The sequence below is a fragment of the Phascolarctos cinereus genome, unplaced genomic scaffold (genome assembly GCF_003287225.1).
Source record: "Phascolarctos cinereus isolate Bilbo 61053 unplaced genomic scaffold, phaCin_HiC Scaffold_2;HRSCAF=192, whole genome shotgun sequence".
Lineage (NCBI taxonomy): Eukaryota > Metazoa > Chordata > Mammalia > Diprotodontia > Phascolarctidae > Phascolarctos > Phascolarctos cinereus.
In genome coordinates, this window is record NW_027555625.1 from 338468397 (window position 1) to 338483881 (window position 15485).

General features: G+C 35.0%; 1 pseudogene; it reads right to left on the reverse strand.

Annotated features, from left to right (window-relative positions):
- Positions 1-4615: 4615 nt before the first annotated feature.
- LOC110211678 (small ribosomal subunit protein eS21 pseudogene) lies at positions 4616-4976 on the reverse strand (annotated as a pseudogene).
- Between the last annotated feature and the right edge of the window lie 10509 nt (positions 4977-15485).

Genomic DNA, 15485 nt, shown 5'->3' on the forward strand with positions numbered 1-15485 from the left:
CTTGGCAAGAGAAGCGTGGAACCAGACATGTCCACATATCCTCCTTCTCCATCTCTCCACCTGGCTTCTCCCCAAAAGGAAGTTCTTTCAAGGTCAAAAGCCCATGGGAACATGGGGAAGTCTGCGTAATACGTGTTTGCTACCAGATACTTCTCCCAGCACACCAAGTCTCCATGGCAACCTTTCTCAGGGAAGGGGCAGTCCAAACTCCAGCTACAAAGATAATGGTTACAAAGTGCTTTGTAAACATAAAATGCCTTACATATACAGGCACTTTTTGAATAGTGAAAAGATCTTTTTTTCTCCTATTTCTTCTCAGAATAAAGCACAAAGACATCACACTATTAGGCATAGACAAAAATAGAAAGTGATAGAAAATGCTCTGCCAAAGGTTAAACCTGCTCTGGAATTATTTTCTACTTACTAGTAAAATGAATCCCTGATGCAGAGGTCAGAGGAGTGAAATAAGATAAAATGATGGGCTGAGTAGAGAAAGGAAGATTGCTCTAAGTTCATTATCCAGGTCCTGCTTCACTGATTTAATGGCCAGGTCACTGAGTTCACTGCCAGCTACACAGAGCTATAATCTCTTCAAGGGGGTGGGGAAATTCAATTCTTGCATATACCTTTGGAAGCCAATTTTGAGCTGTAAAATTAAAAATGATTCAATAGAGACTGATGCTTTTATTTCTGCCCTCAGCCAATAACAATTAGCCTTATTCTTACATTTTTAGACCTTCTAAAACTGACCACTTGTTGTAAGGTTCCAATAAGATAAATGTAAAGCACTTTATAACCTATAAAGCAGTAAAATGAATTATTATTAGATTACCTCTAAGTTTCCATCCATTTTTAAGTTTCTATGATTCTTTCCTATTTGTCTCTTAGTCAATTAGATCCCCCTCATGAATAAATTTCTTCTGAAGACAGAAATACTTTTGTAGGTGCATTAATTCTTTCAGGCCACTCGTGTTATTTAGAATATCTTGCTATATGGTATCCTTCAGTTTCAGGCCCTACCTCTTTCCTGTAAGGAGCCTATTAACAAGTCATGTCTTAATGAAAGATTTTCCTAGAGAACAAAGCAGGAATTTTATCATGAGGTTGTTGCTCTAATTTACTAATTGAGACCTTAGCCAAGTGAGTAACATGAAACTGAGTTGTGAAGATCCCTGTGGAAATCTCAATCTGTTTCCTAAAAGACAAGTGTCTAAACCAATAGGATGTTGTTTTCATTACTCTAACATTTATTGATGTTTTCAATAATATTTCCTCTGAAAAACTGCTTCTTGAAAAAGATAACTATGAAAAGCAATCTATAAGGTGACAGAAAGTTGAAATGCCTCAGGATGGAAGTGGGGATGGGGACCTACCAAAAGTCAAGTGCTAAAGCCCACACTCATACACATATCTCAGGGTAGCTTTTATTGCTAATATGCTATACAGTGCTGGGCAATTAGTCACACTGAAAATTGAAAAAGTGAAATCCTTGACACTTTTCATTAATATGATCTCTGTGATTTCCTCAAGCTAATGATGGTAATGGCTATACTTGAAACTGAGCTAGTTAAGCAAATGCTTTAATTTAACAGTGTGACAGGATAAAGTGAATTTAATATAGTAAATGAGTGTTGACCTCATAATGAAAGCAAATAATTTACAAGAAATGTAAATCTCCTGTTCCCTTCCCCTTGTGACTAAGTATTCCCATTGCCCTGAAAATTTGAAGCTTGGGAGCATATTTGGATGAAACATTTTTACTACTAAATTCTTTATAATAAGCATGGTACATTTCATGTTCTCCTGACATTTTATTTTGAATTTCCAAATTTCAAAGTTTCTTAACTAAGATAGTCATTTCCCTTTTTAGTGTGGGAGTACAGGATGTTTGTAGTAAAGTCAAATCAACAATTATTTATTAATCACCTATAATGTACTAAGCACTGCGGACACAAAGAAAGGCCAAAAACCAGTCCCTGCTCTCAAGGAGCTTCCAGTCTAATGGGGGAGACAACACACAAGCAACTATTTATGTGTGTGTGTGTGTACATATGTGTGTACACATATAATCAACACAGGGAATTCACTAGAATTAAGGAGAAATGGGAAGACTTCTTGCAGAAAGCAGGACTTTAGCTGAGACTTGACAGAAGCCAGGAAGGCAAGAGGCCACATTAAGTAGAGAATTTCAGGCATGGAAGACAGCCAGTGAAAATACATATATGTGGAAAAAATTATAAGAACAAGTTAAGAAAATTAAAATTAAAAAGCCCTGGAAATGAATTTGGAGATCATATGGTACATTTGCATATTGCAAGTATCTGATCATCTGGTGAAAAGGGCTTAGGGGTAGTTTATGGAAATGGAAGTTTCAATATAATCCTTTTCCTTCCCCAGGCAAAGGCCTCGAGAGATTATATATGATCTAAGAAAGAAATTCAGGTTCTTCCCATTTAGGGTGTTTATGATGATGACTTCATCAAGACAAGAATGCAAGTGGGTTTCATTAGTAGCTTTGATGACTATTTTCCCAATGAAAACCACAAAGCCCCAATAGAATATAATCTACTTGAGGGTAAGAAGTGCCTATTTTTTATCTTTGTATCTCCAGTGCCTAGCCTATTGTCTGGCACACTCTGTATTGTTTTATAAGTGCTCATGAATTGATTGGTTCACAAACTGATGGTGATGATCCCTTTTTGACCCTTAATGATGATACTTGATTTTTTCATGAAGAAAAAATGAAAATTTCCCTTTGAGACAAAAATGGAACTCAGAAAAATATGTGTATATATGTGTATGTGTGTGTGTATACATACACACACACATACACATACACATTCTTACAAAGCTGGAAAGGATATTGAGCACCATCTATTACAACACTCTCACTTTACCAAGAAGAGGCTGAGGTCCAGAGAGTATCCTGTCCAAGATCACACAGCCACTTAAGGTTAGAGCTAGGATTCAAAGTCAGGTCTTCTGACTTCTAATCCAATGTTCTTTCCACTACCATGCATCCGCTGTTCTTGGTTAACCAAGAATTAAAGTAAAAACTCTATGAGACATGCTGTAAGATGTTTCAGAGAAACCTTGGAAGACCTATATAAACAAATGCAAAGTAAAATGAGCAGAACCAGAACAGTGTATACAATACCAACAATATAATAAAGATAAACACCGCTGAAAGACTTAGGAACTCATCAACACAATAACCAACCATGATTTCAAAGGATTTTACCCACCAGATAGAGAGGCAATGGACTCAGTGCAGACTGAGGAATATTTTGGGGGAGACATGGCTGTGATAATTTGTTTTGCTGGAATATGTAAATAAATACATGTATACAATATATATTTATATATAAATATATACATACAATATATAATACATTGCATATAAATTATATATATGTATATTTACAGCAAGGCTTTTCTCCCTCATCTTGATTAGCCCAGAGCTGCTTCTTCTTTTCTTTGGAGCTCTTGAGACTAAATGATACTGCAAGTATTCTTAAACCTGCTGCTTGGACTTCGGATGGTAGAACTGCAATTGCTATATATTTGACATAAGGGACAGGAGGAAGGGATGTCAGATTTACATCTACCTGATCAGTGCACCAATACCAAGTAGCCATGATGGTCAGACCAAAGGTCATCCCAGTCCATGAAAGGTCTCCAGTGTGAGGGGTCTCAGAATACATGCATGGCATCAGCCCAAGGCAAGTGGCAGATTGTGTTGGGATAGCCCATAAGTAAGCTGCCTCCTGCTGATCATAACCCTTAAGTTGGTAAAAAGCTGAAACAGAAAATGGAAGATAGGAGAAGAAGGGAAAGGGAAAAGAAGCAAAAAGGGGGAGAGATTGGCTGCTCAGATTGGCCAATGACTCCCTTCCCTCCTGCAAGTGACTTCCTGGTGCAATAAATTTCAATATTTTCCTACAACCCCACCTATTTCATACCTATGTCTGGAAAGGAGGGGTGTTTTTTTTTGGGGGGGGAGGATCTAATTATATGATTGTATTTTATATTTATTTAAAGAGAACAAAATTATTTTAAAATTTCACACAAAAATATATAAATATATTGTTAATATAGAATATTGTTATATTAAATGTAAGTATAATATTTTAATATATATTATATAGTGAAGCAAAATAACTTCTCACAACAAAACAATCTCATAATATATACTATATCTACATATGTGCTTTATTTATACATATATTTATAATATATTCAATTTTGTTTTCAGTTCCAAATTCTGTCCCTCCCCTATCCATTGAGAAGGCAAGAAAAACAAAACCCATTACAAAAATATATAGTCATGCAAAACAAATTCACATATGAGCAATGTCAAAGAAAGAAAAAGAAGGAAAAGAAAATATGCTTCAATCTACACTCTGAGTCCATCACTTCTTTATCTGAAGGTGGATAGTATCGTGAGTCCTTTGGAATACTGGTTGGTTATTGTGTTGCACCAAATTCCTAAGACTTTCAGAGTTGATTGCCCTTACGATATTGTTGGTATTATACAAATTGTTCTCCTGGTTCTGCTCATTTCACTCTGCATCAGTTCATGTAAGCCTTTCTATGTTTTTCTGAAACTATATCCTTCATCATTTCTTTTTTTGTTTTGTTTTTCTGATTTATTAAGACATTTTCCACAAGATTTCTTCAATTAGAAGTTCTTCGAAACGATACCGTCATTTTTTGCCAGCCGAAGAATAGAGTCATCAGATTCTCCCATTCTACGAATTGCTCCACAAATAGCATAAGTTTTAAACTGGCCATTGAATCTGCCTGTGACCTTGTCAACCTCGGCCACGTTCATCTGGATGGACGCATGGTCCTTGGCCCCGATGATCCTGTTGCTTGCGGAGCATTTCCGGGGCATGTAGAGATCCACGAATTCGCCGGCGTCGTTCTGCATGTCGGAAGCTGAGGGGCCGAGTGCAAACACAAAAGCGGCAGAAGAGAAAGTCCTTCATCATTTCTTATAGCACAATAGTATTCCATCATATATAACATAACTGGTTAAGTCATTCACTAATTAATGGGCACCCCTCAGTTTCCAATTCTTTACTACCACAAAAACGTGCTACTAAAAATATTTTTGTATATATGGGTCTTTTCCTCTTTCTTTGACCTCTTCTATTACATTTGCTCCACCCTCATTACAGGTTTTTTGTTTTGTTTATGACTACTCTCTTATCTAATTATCCAAGTCCTTCCACTTGAACTTTCCTCCCCTCTCCCTGTCCCCACATATTTTCCTGTTGAATTTAGCGTATTTCTACACCATACTCTTTGTGTGTGTGTGTTCTTTCTTTGCCTGGCTCAAATGAAAGTTTCATGGGATGTTTGCCCATTAACCCCATCTCTTTTATGTTTGTATTCACTTCATCTCATGCATCCTATCATGTGAGATAGTAAGCTAACAACTCTTCCTGCTCTTTTTCTTCCTGCTATAGTCCCTTTCTGTATCATTTTCTTCTTCCAAGACCAAAACAGATCAAACTGATCAAAACAGAATAAAACCACCCCTAAGTCTTCTTGTCTGTCTCTTTTAACTTTCTCTATGACCCCTGAAGATAATGGGGTTCTGAGAGGATAACTGATTCATCGATCCTTTGCATGTAAGCATTATCACCTACTTCCGTCTAATTAATCAGATGTATTTACCTTTCCTTGTTTCTCTTGACTCCTGAATTTGCATTTCACAACTGTAAATCTCTACTCAGCTCTAGCCTCTTCTCATGAGGAATGATTGGATGGCCTCTACTTCATTAAAAATTCATTTTTTCCTTGTCAGATTTTCCAGATAGGTTTTTCTTGGTTGTTAAGCCTTTACCTTTTGCATTTTGGAATACCATATTCCAAGCGTTAAAATGACAGCTTCCAAGTCTTATGAATTTTCTTTTTGGTTGCTCACAGCATATTTCCTTTAAGTTGGCAATATGTTACAAAGACCATACACTGTAACTGGACTGTATTTATACCATGAATGTAGAGCTGGTTCAATATTAGGAAAACTACAAACATAACTGACCATATTAATAATGCCACCAACAAATATCATGATCATTTCAATGGATGCAGAAAAAAAACTTTTTGGGGCAGCTAGGTGGAGCAGTGAATAGAGCTCTGGCCATGGAGTCAGGAGGACCTGAGTTCAAATCCAGCCTCAGACACTTAACACTTACTAGTTGTATGACCCTGGGCCTTGGGCAAATCACTTAACTCCAATTGCCTCACTAAATAAATAAACAAACAAACAAACAAGCACATAAATAAGCAAACAAACAAATGAATAAACAGATGAATAACTAAATAAATAAGTAAACAAATGAATGAATGAATAAATAGATAAGCAAATAGATAAATAAATGAGTTGATTAATTAATTAATTGATTAATGCATAAATAAATAAATGAATGAATAAAGATAGAAGACTTTTTACAAAACATGACACCCGTTGCTGTTACAAAAAAACAGAAAACATATGAATAAATAAAAGCTTTTATCAAAATGATAAAACCAAGAGGAAGAATTATCTATACTGGGGAATAGGCTAGAAGCCTTTCCAATAAGATCAGAAGTGAAGCAAAGACATTCATTATCTCCATTACTATCCAATATTGCACTAGAAATGCTGGCTATAGCAATAAGACAAGAAAAATAAATTGAAGAAATAAATGCAGGCAAAGAGGAAACAAAACTATCACCTTTTTGCAGATGATATGATGACTTATTAGAGAACTCTGGAGGGTCAACTGAAGAATTAGTTGAAATAATTAACATCATCATCGAACTTAAAAAAAACAACAAAATAGAAATTCTAAAATGAAGAAAACAATAAAATTGAAAGCAAAAAAATTTGAACTGCTAATAAACCTAGGACCTGCTTTTTTTTTAAAGAAACCAATAAAAACATAAACAGCTAGTCTGACTTTTTTATAAAAAGGAAAATAAAATTATTTTATCAAAAATGAAAAGGGAAAATTCAAAACACTTGAAAATGAAATTATTAGAAACTATTTTGCCAATTTATAGGCTAGCAAAACTATCTACAGAAAATATGTGCATAGTTACAGAAATGAAATATTTTGATTAACAAAAGAAGAAATATATCATTTAAATAATCTAATATCAGAAAAGAAAACTAAACAAGCCAGAAGTGAACTCCCAAAGAAAACAAGTCCAAGACCTGATAGATTCACAAGTGAATTCTAAAGAATAATTTATTCCAATATTATAGAACCTGTCCACAAAAACAGCTAAAGAAAACACATTTTCAAACTCTTTCTCTGGTTTAATAATATTTATAAAGATAAAAGTCATTCCCCAATTAATAAAATATCAAAGGATTTGAACAAGCAGTTCCCAAATGAAGAAATCTAAGCTATCAATAGTCATACAAGAATGTTTCGAATCACTAATAAAGAAATGTAAATTAAAACAACTTTGAGGTTTCACATCACACACCAATCAATTTGTAAAAGTTGATAGAAAAAAGAAAATTACAAATATTGGAGGAGCTGTGGGGAAAGAGGCACATTGATGTACAAATGATGGAGCTATAAACTGGTCTAGCTTTTCTGGAAAGCAATTTGGAAGTATGTCTCAAATATATGAATACTATTTGACGCAGCTATACCACCTACACCTAGCCCTATTCCCCAAAGGAACAAAAGAGGAAAAGGTTCTATATACACAAAAATTTTTATAGCAACTCTTTTTTTGTAGTGACAAAGAACTAGAAACTAAGGCAGTGCCCATAAACTGAGGAAGGGCTGAATAAAAAACAACAACAACAACATGACATGTGTATTATAATACTACTGTGCTGTAAAAAAAGAAGCTTCAGGAAAACCCATAAAGATTTGTATAAACTGATGCACAGTAAAATGAGTAGAATAGGGAGAACAGTTTTTAATATAAGCTCAGAAGGAAATAAAGAAGGGCACTAATGGGAAGAAAGGGTGGTCTTTTTGGAGGGTTATTCCAAAAAACTAAAAAGGCTAAAAAGATGGTTGTATGCTCCAGGGAGGAGAGGTCCCAGGCCTTGCAAAACAGAAGAATTCTAAAGGATTTCTACCAAAACAATGATCAACTATTATTTCAGAGGATCAGCAATGAAGAATGCTACCCACCTTACGACAAAGAGTTGATGGACTAGTATTCAGAATGAGACACATTGGAGATGGCCAATATGGGAATTTGTTTGAGGAGTTATTGCTGTTGAAGGAGGTATGAGGGAGAAAAATAAATGCTTGATTATTGAAAAAAAAATTTTAATTAAAAAAATGCATGGTGGATAAGCAGTAATTGCTAAACTGTAGGCAGGACAGTTTGGGGAGGTTTATGTTCTTCTGCAACTCAATATGCATATTCTTTTAAAGGAATAATTTAATAGTTTTTTAATTGTTAAATTTATTTTTTATTTATAAGTTATATTATACATATTATATCTATATACATTTACAAATACATATGTATTTCTATATAAAATATAAATATGTTTATAAAATCTATTTATGAATTACATATTATATATACACAATGTATAAATTGTACATTTATTTTTATGATCTTTTATCATCTCTTTCTCCTATTGTTCCTCCCACCCATAAAACAATTTAAAAACTCAAAAAGCAAAATCTTCACAATAAATATGCATAGTCCATCAAAACAAATTCCCACATTGGTCATGTCCAAATATTCAAGTCTCATGCTGGATTTTCAGTCCATCACCTCTCTAGCAGGAAGTGGTGGTATGATTCATCTTCAATACTCTGGACTGCTGGTTTATCCTTGCATTAATTAGAATTCTGAAGTCTTTCAAAGTCTTTTTGCTCATAATATTGTTGTCATTGTGTATATTGTTCTACTAGTTCTGCTTACTTCACATTATGGAGGTCTTCCCAATGTTTTCTGAAGTTGTCCATTTCATCATTTCTTATGACATAATAATATTCCATTCCATTCACATATTACATATAATTTAGCCATTCTGTAATAGGTGGGTACTCCCTTAGTTTTCAGTTCCAAGCTACTATGCTATGAAAAATGTACATATGGATCATTTCTTATTTCTTTGATCTATTTGAGGTATAGGCCTAACAGTGGTATATGTACAGTTTAGTAACTTTTGGGTCATACTTGAAATCGATTTCCAGAATGGCTAGACCAATTCACCACTCCATCAACAATGTATTAATGTGCTTATTTTTCCATAACCCCTTCAACATCTGTCATTTTTTTTTGTCTTTTCCAATTTAATTGGTACAAGGTGAAACCTCAAAGTTGCTTTAATTTGCATTTCCCTAGTAGTTATCCGAAGCATTTTTCATATGGCTATAGATAACTTGGATTTCTTCCTTCCTTGTTCATATTTTTTGATGTTTTATCAATTGGAGAATAGATTTTATTCTAATAAATTTGAATAAGTTCTTTACATATCTTGAAAATGAAACTTGAAAATCAGAAAAACTTGCTGCAAAGATTTTTCCATGTTACCCATTTTTCTTCTAATTTTAACTGAATTAGCCTTGTTTGTGCTGGTTCTTGGTTTAGAAATATACTATTTACCATTTAAGGAAAGTTCACTTACTCTTGATTGTGTATGTGTATGTGTGTGTAACAGAAATGGCCATTGTATATTACAAAAGCTTTTGCATCTATTGACAAATCATGATTTTTGTGGCATTTATAGTATAAATCCAGCCTGCTCATAGTGCATAAGCACTGTAATATGTTGCCATATCCTCTTTGCTAATATTTTATTTAAAAAATTTTCAGCAATTCTTATTAGGAATATTGGTCTGTAGTTATATATCCTCATTTGGACTCCTCTTGTTTTAGGTTTCAAGACCAAATTTGTATCATAGCAGGTATTTGGTGCCTTAGAATTCTCTTGTGAATCCATCTGGTCCTGGGGGTTTTTTCTTTGGGAATTCATTTATGGTTTATTCAGTTTCTTCTTTCGGAGATTGGGTTGCTTAAATTCTCTTTCTTCTTCTGTTGACATAGGTATTTTATATTTTTGTATATATTCATTCACTTCATTTAAAGTGCCAGTTTTATTGGCATATGGGCGGGCAAAAGTTTCTATAAACATCCTTTGTCTTTTGTTTTGAATTTTCCTCTTTCATTTTTGATACTGGAAATTTGGTCTTCCTCTTTTTTCCTTTTAACCAAATTAGCTAATAGTTTTTCAATTTTTTAAAAAAGCAGATCCTAGTTTTATTCATTAATATTGCTGTTGGTTTTTTTACTTCCAGTTTTATTATTCTCTTCTTTGACTTTTGGTACTTCAATTTTATTAATTTTTTAAAATTTTTGTTGCTTTTTCAGGTTGTTAGTTGCATGCCCAATTTTTTCTTAATGAAAGTATTTAAAGATATAAATTTCTCTCTAATGACTGCTTCAGCTGCATCTCAAAAATTTGGGCATATTGTTTCACTGTTTGTTATCTTTAATGAAATTAATGTTTCTTTGAGTCATCAATATTTTAGGATTATTATTACGTCTCTGGTTCATTTATTATCCTTTCGTCAAGAGCCCTTTATTGATTATGATTTTTATTGCATTATTTGGTAAAAAATGTGTTTTATAGTACTGCTTTTCTACATTTGTAAGGCTTTTATGCCTTTAATCATGATAGATTTTTATAAAGTCTGTAAAGTTGCTAAGCATAATTGAAATTGTGAATATATATGTATATATACATATATATGGATGTAAGTCATCAAAGACCTATCATATCCAACTTTTGCAATTTCCCTGTAAATTAAGTCTATTTTTGCTCTTGCCTTATCTGAGCAATAATCTGTTTTGGTTGAGGCTGAATTCAAATATAAAAAAAAAATTTTTACTCCAACCACAACTGTGTGCCTCTTTATATCTGAAATGTTTCCAGTAAATAACATATTGATATAATTATTCTTTTTAACCCATTGTTATCCTCTTGTTTTATGGATTAGTTCATCTCATTTACATTGTTATGTTGATTACCCTCCATCCTATTCTCTTCTTTTTCTTCTCCTTGCTTTCTGCCCCCTCTTTATCACAAATACTTAACCTTTCTTTTAAACCTTTACTTAACGATTCCTCTTCTAACCTTAGGTTTGTTTTGCCTATGACTAATCCCTCTCTGAATGTGCCCTCTTACTCCCTCCTTCTTCCCTGAGTTAGATGTATTTTCAACACCACTTTATATTCTCTTCTGACCAATTCAGATGAAAGTGATCATCAAGTAAATCTCCCTATCCCAACCTCTTTCACACTTGAATAGACTTCTGCTTACATACACCTATTATGTGAAATAACAAGTTCCCTCTCCCTTTTCTTCCGTGGTGTATTTTCCCCCTTTTCCTGTTTCGAGAGCATCAAAATAGAACAAATCTACTCCTAGGCACTTACTTGATTCATTCTACAATCCCTGACATTAGCGTTCTCAAGGGGCCCTTCCCTCATCTCCCCCTTCCTTAGAATATAATTTATCCTTATAACACTCCTTTAGATTGTTTTCTTTGTATTTACCTTTTTGTTTCTTGACTCCCATGTTTTTATTTGAAAATTTTATTCAGCTCATCTTTTCATCAGGAATGCTCATAAGTCCTTTACTTCATCAAAAAACCATTTCCCCACTTCATACTCAGTTTTACTGGGTAAATTATTATTGGTTGTAGGCTATATCTTCTGCTTTTAGAATTCCAAATTCCAGGCTTCCCATTCTTTCATAATGGCAGCAGTCAAATCTTGTGGGAACCTGACTGGCTCCTTGGTACATGAACTCCCTGCTATCAGCTACTTGCAGTATATTTTTCTTTACCTGGAAGGTCTGGATTTTGGTTGACATTCCTGGGAGTTTTCATTTTGGGGTATCTACCAGGAGGTGATTGGTAGATTCTAATTTGTTTTCCCTCTTCTTCAAATATGTTTGGGGAGCTCTACCTTGAAATGATATCCAGCTTTTTTTTTTTAATCATGGCTTTCAGACAGTTAAATGATTCTTGAATTCTCTCTCTGGTGTTCCTAGATCAGTTTTTTAATATTATACCTTATATATCTATAAATCTTCTCTCCTATTAGAGCTCCATGCAAGCAGGGACTATTTTTGCCTTTGCACAATACTTAGCACAGTGTCCGTCATGTAGCAGAGCAGGCATTTAGTAATGCTTGCTGACTCAAATTAACCTTACATTTTCTTCTATTTTTTCAATCTTTTGACTTTGTTTCAGTATCTTATTATCTCATGGAGTCATTAACTTCTGTTTGATCCAGTGTAATTTTCAGGGAGCCTATTACTTAATAAGTTGCACACCCTTTGTGCTAAGTTGTTAATTATTCTCTTTCCAAGTCTCTCCTTTAGAGTTCTCATTTATTTTCCACTTCTTTTCTCTAGCACCCTCATTTCATTTATATCATTAAAAAAAATTTTAACCTCTTGAAAAATTTCTTCTGGCAATTCTAATTCATATTGTGGCTATTTTTTTCTTTGAAGCTTTGTTTTGGATATATTCTCCTTTTGGGGATTTGTTTTGGGCATCCTCGGCATCATAATAGTTCTCTTGCTACTGTTTTTGTTGTTTACTCATTCTCCAAGTCTTACTTCCTGGGTTGGGACTTTTGTGTTAAGACTAGGCTCTATAGACTTCTGGCAGGTCTGTTGTGACCTTGTACGGTCCTGGTGTGTCTTACCGGTTATTCTGCTGCTGGGGTCTGAGATATTATCTACCAGACAGAGCAACAGCAGTGAAGCTCCTGTACACAAGAACTGTCTTAGATTCTCCCCCTAACCCACAAGGCTCTAGCTCCAGTAAAAAAGCCACTGGCCTCTCAGATCTCCATTCTGGGGATCTGAGGGATAGTGCTGAGACCCTGTTCTTTAACTAGGGATTAAGTTCGAGTGACTACAGCCCCTACAACCACAAGATAAGACCCAACTCTTAGATCTTCCCTCCAAGAAGTGGAGAGATAGCACTAAGTCTCTGTTCTTTTTAGGTGATTCAGTCTGAGGTCTCTACTCCTGGGTTACAATGACAGTGCTCTGACCCCGGTGACCTTAGGCTAAATCAGATATCATAATCCTTCTCTTGGAATCTAGTTCTGAGATCCTAGTCCTCCTCTTTTCCATAGGTCCTAAGCTAGACACTTGCATGTGAAGCAAACTTGTGATCTTGTGCTACAAAGAGGATCCACTGTGGTTTCTTCCTAGCTTTTTGATCCCTACTCAGTCTGGCATTCATCTGAGATCTTTGTTAGCGTAGTTGCTGGAGGAGCCGCTTTCTCCTACATCATCTTGGCTGGTCTCCTTCACCACATTTCTATCTTTAGAAAAAATTTTTTGCTAGTTACATAGCTAATATATTCTACATACAATACTAAAATTATCTATGGTGATTTTAGATCTAAAGTCAAGATACTTACAAGTGCAAATATGCATTTTCTCATTTTTATCCTTTAAATGCAAAGGAACAGCGGTACCTTTTCCAAAAAATAATGGAGTCAGAAGTGAAGATATCTGTCAGCTAGAGTATAAACACTATTAATCAATTCAAGGCACCCTGAGGGAGGGAAAGGAGGCAGTTTGTGCCAATTCTGCTTCTAGCCTAGTCCCCCCAGCCATCATTCAGAAAAGCATCCTGGGGCAGCTGGGTGGCGCAGTGGATAGAGCACCGGCCCTGGATTCAGGAGGACCTGAGTTTAAATCCGGCCTCAGACACATAACACTTACTAGCTGTGTGACTCTGGGTAAGTCACTTAACCTCATTGCCTAGCCAAAAAAAAAAAAAAGAAAAGAAAAGAAAAGAAAAGAAAAGCAACTCCTGTGCAAAAGGGGACAGCCACACCCCCCACCCCAAACTGCTAACTGCCACTTAAGGAGCAGGCAAGCCAGCCTAGCTGAAGCAGTGTGTCCCTCAGGGGAGAAACAAGAGATATTATGTGCCAGACAAAATCAAGCAGCCACCACCTTGACCACCTTCTCCCTTCAATGGAGATAGCCTAGAACCCTGAACCCAAGCCTTGAGAGAAGCAGTGAGTGATCACTGGTTCTATTTCTAGCCCCAACTCCATCATATCAGTCATCACTGAGGGGAGAAATAATTGTGGAGAAGGGGCTACCTTTTATGACACTATCAACACCAACTGCAAACAGCAGTCCAAGAATCCTGAAAGTGGTCGTACCACCCAGACCACCAGTCCTACTTCCAACCTAGCTCTGAGAGCCGTCATCCTGGAAAGCAATTGCCATGGAGATGCTGCCACAGCTACTAAAGACCAAGGGTGGAAAAAGTTGTTGCCAACAAAGTTCTTGGTACTGTTAGATGATTCAACATCAGAAATTCATATGGATTTATCAGTGGAAATGATAAAGATGATGCACTACCTTTGTTACTGTACCGTAAGGACCACAGGACCTTTCCATCTGATATGTAGCTGAAAACTTCTATATGTGTTAGAATGTAAAATCCTTGAGGACAGGGATTGTCTTACTTTTCTACTTGTATCCCTAGTACATAGCTTGGTAGATTATGAGCTGCTTAAGGGCAGGATCTGTCTTTTGCATCCCCAGCACCTCACACAGTGTCCAGCCCATAGCAAGTGTTTAATAAATGTTTACTGACTGACTTACTTTAAATACTTAATAAATACTTTTTCATTCATACATTAAAGAGAGTAATGAATGTAGGCCCCTGAAGAGTCTCAGACAAATTAAAATGCATAGTTTGTAAGCAATTATAGTCAACTGAATCAATATTTCAAGACAGGAGCAAACAGCTAAGCATTAATTTCTTTAAAATAAAAATGAATGCTATAATACTGTTTCTTAATTTGGACTAGGAATTTGGACTAGCCTTTACTCAATGTCAAACTAACAGACTCCAAATAAAGGGAAATAAGGAAAGAGGAGGGAGAAGAGGAAAAAGGCAAAGAAGAAAGAGGAAAGGACAGAGAAAGAAAAGGAAAGAGAAATGCATATTTACTGATTTTCAAATTGAAAGGAGCTCAGTATCTTTGAAACGAATTAGAAGAGAGCAATTGTTTTTATCAGAGTTTACAGAACGTATAAACAGAAAAAAAAATCAAAACTCTATCTTACTGCAATACAATCAGGTTCATATAAGTGTAGTCATCAAAACTGCCTTTCTAAATATTTGACATTGCACAATCTTTTATTTGACACAGCAAATTCAAATTCATTGTCAAAACTCATTGGGATTTAGCAATCCAAACTTATTTATTATGAGTAAACTTTCATTGGTAAGATGAAAATTAACTTATAAATTGGGACAGACCCCAGCTTAACCAGACATTATAATTACGTAAAATGCCATACAATACTGTTTCAACAAAAACCACAACCTCAATGAATTTTTCACATAAAGGAAGTGGAAACAAAGGATATGTGTAAATTTCCACAATAGCATTAAAATAGTAGAGACTATAATAAAAATAAAATTTTATATCTGAAA